The sequence below is a fragment of the Nicotiana sylvestris genome, chromosome 6 (assembly GCF_000393655.2).
Source record: "Nicotiana sylvestris chromosome 6, ASM39365v2, whole genome shotgun sequence".
NCBI lineage: Eukaryota > Viridiplantae > Streptophyta > Magnoliopsida > Solanales > Solanaceae > Nicotiana > Nicotiana sylvestris.
The window spans coordinates 136,473,158-136,476,867 of NC_091062.1; positions in this window are offsets into that span (position 1 = coordinate 136,473,158).

Here is a 3,710-nt window from a genome sequence, read left to right on the forward strand (position 1 = left end):
AAGTGACATTAAAAGTGAAGTCCTTATAGGCATAGTTTCTATTATGATGCAAATGAGATTAAAAGTGAAACCCTACAGGCATGCTTCTACTATGCAAATGCAATCATATTCAACAGGAACAAAAACCCTATAGGCATGTTCTCTAGTGAGTGAGGCAAGCAGATTCGAAATTAAATCCTAAAAGCAGGATTTCTACCCAAGTTACCCCATAAGGTATACATCTACCCACCCTTTCACTAAATGCCCCAAATATCTGTTTACAAATTATTACAGGCCAATAAATGAATTACATAAGTGAAATAAAATTAAGAAGCTATTCCATAGAGAGCTTGCAATTAAGCCATAGTTACCCAAAGCCTCCAATGGTCTTTCAATCCTTGTTTCCATAGACAAATCAGAGTCTATTCAAAGTTGACCCCGGGCAATGCTTACACCCAAACTTAATATCCAAGCATTTAACCAGTGCATTGTGGAAATCCAACCTCAGTATGTCAGAGTTCCAAGGGTTCTCAAGGGATCCTAAGGCAGTACACATACTAGAGGGGGCAAAACTTATTAATAAAACTGGTCTGAAAGGTCCATTTTGAAAGCAATTAGTAACAGAGATGGTTGAAAGAAGTTGGATTAGTAAAACAGAGTTCAAACACTTCAGGGTAAGACCACACACAGCAAGTGAATGAATTCAGTAATCACACATGAGGTTAAGGGGGTTTGGGGATACATATACATTAACTGCAGACACCTGACCCCAGCAGGAGTATTAGGACTGGTATGGACATGCTCAGAGATAGTTGGACACTGGCATAATCACAAACCAGTCATGAACACATAGAGGAGGGATATGGGATTTGGGATTCACAAAGTGGTAAGTGCACAGTAGGTAAAAAAATACAATTGTCCAAGCATGCTTGAATCACACAAAGGGAATACATGAATTTAAAGGGAGGGGAATCATATCAACATGCTTAGATACAGACTTCACAACAAAACCACAAGTAAAAGCAGGCCAGAAATAAAAGAAACTAAAACAGGAATAGAAACATGTTGTTGTTGAGACTTTAAATTACACTAGGACATACCAGTGAAGATAGAGGTAAGCAAAATGAAAGAACCAAGGTTTATAGATGATAGCCTGGGCTTGCAGTTGGCTAATAATAGTAGAATAACACCGAGTTTTTTTTTAAGTAAGAGAGGGTTTTTTGAAAGCCAAGTCTCGTGTCTTGTTAATGAAAGACTTAGGGTATTTATAGCTTTGAAAATAGGTAGAAAATAGGTAACAAGTAAAGATTCAGCACAATTATGGAAGTAATCACAATTAGAATCCAATTAATACAAGTACTCCCCTTTAATCAAGAAATTACAGCTTGAACGGATACCAACAGGGATAACCAAGGGAAGAAAATCAGTCGAGAAAGATTGGTTTTTACCATATAAGGGGTAGTAAAAGTATAGAGCATATGATTGAGTCTAAGTACAGAATACACTAATTAAGGAAAGGATTCAGCAAGAATGAAGCGCCACAGCAAATAAGGAAATGGAATCAATCAACTTAAACAGCCAAGTAAAATTTAGGTATTTATAAGAAAATCTTGCAATCAAACCATAAATTAAGGAAATCAGGATCAATCAAGAGGAGTCATGACTTTGTACTTCAACATATAAATAGAGAAGAATGAACAGGCGCAGCAGACATGCAAGGTTAGCCATATCGATAGAAAGAAGCAAGAGATGAGCAAACCAGATGGACACAATCATATAGAAGTGACACGAGTAGGCTAAGGACTTCGTAGAAAAACCCATTCGAAGCATGGTAACCAACAGAAACTTAACAAAGTCAAGTAATCATGGCTAACACACAGAACCAAGAGTGAAGAAAACCAATCTAACACATAGAAACAGGTAAAGAAGATCAAGCCAACACAGAAACAAGTAAAGAAAATCTTTAAGACTCACAGTAACAAGTGAAGAAAATCTTTAAGAAATCAGGGCTTTTTAACAGAGTTGAGTTAAAAAGTAGTAAGAACTTAGAATCGGTCAAGATAGACAAAGAAAAAGGTTTAATCATAAAGAAATCAGTCGAAACAGGTATAGAAAGAACTCTGAAAACCCTGGTTTCTCAAAGGGAGTAAAAATGGTTTAAAGTAGAATATCTTTTAGAAGAAAGCTCGAGAATAAGCAAGTCACAGAAGGAGATAGGCTTAAAGCATAAAAAATAACATAGATCTAAGATATTCAGAAGAGAGTTAGGGTTTCAAATAAGAAAACCAAGTAAAAAAATTAAAGGAACCTGTTGAAACTTCACCGATCGTGACATATAAGGTGTGATTTTGCCCAAAATCACACCGGACACCCATAAGTAAAAGGAACAGAAACCCTAGGTCCAAATCGACATGGCCTGAGACCCTTGAGGGCCTTAGAGATATGAGCAGGGTGATGAGAGACCCATTGGAGGCTTGGGTTTGAAAGGGTGGTCGCCGGAGATGAACGCAGAAGGAGGCGGTGAAAAGTGATTAGAGTTAGGCCGAGAGTGAAGAGAGACGAGAGCATCTGAGGGCGGCACCCTTAGAAAAGTGATTAGGGTTAGGGGGTTTCTCAAAATTAAAAAGGAAAGGTTGAACGAGGGCCGTTGATCTAAGAGATCAACGGTCAGGATTTATGATGGCTTGGGTCGGGTAAACGTGTATAGGATCTGGGTCGGGTGGTTTGGGTATGAAATTGGGCTGGGAAAGGGGTCCAATTTTGGCTATAATTGAAATCCAAATTTGGCTATTATTTAAATAGCCAATTTCACCTATTTAATTTAAAAAAAATAACATGCAATTTCTGGAAAATAAATTTATAAAAAATAACATGCAATTTCTTAAAAGGGCTAATATTGCAATTATGTGAAATTTAGCTTTAAAAATACTAAATGTATTTGTAAAAATATATAAAAATTACTTTAGCCATATATTGGCATAAATATAGAAATTAAATAGATGAATTATCAAAATAATAATTTTGAAAATAATTATTGGGGATTTTATGGATAAAAAGGGAGACAATAAATCAATTTAATCCCTTAAAATTATGGGGAAAATAATAAAAACCCTGGACATGCTTATATATGCATATTTATGCTATTTTGAAGGTAGTTATGCATATGTAAAATATATAGGGAAAAATTAAGTATCAATAGCTGCCCATCTTTACCTGGAAAGGATGAAAGAGTTTACGGGTAAAGACATGATGGCCAATTTTGACCGGACGGGATATTTTGAAAAACAGAGGTCGAGCTCCAGTTTCCGAGTTGCCTACATATCCCTGGTTTTATAAGAATCAGGCCATGTGTAGTTCTGGATTCACCTGCGGAGTATGTCGATGAAATTTTGTAAGAACGGACACGAGGTGTGAAAACGGTTACGGTGAGCATTTAAGGCTCGGAACGGTTGGAAGGAACTGGAGCGGGATTTCTCCTGCTAGGATAGCGGTTGCCTACCGATTACCTGCAGATAAAAGATGCTACAAACGTATTTGCAAAAATTTAAACATGATGCAAATTCCCTTTAGACAATGAAGGTTGTCTTCGGATGATTAAAGATGATGTCCTTAGACCATGACGTCCTGGGCCATGAATTATTTAATGAGGAATTCGCATGCCATGAAATGATGTTCTCGGGCCATGAAAATGGTGCCTCCGAACTATGACGCCTTTGAATAATGAGATGCAA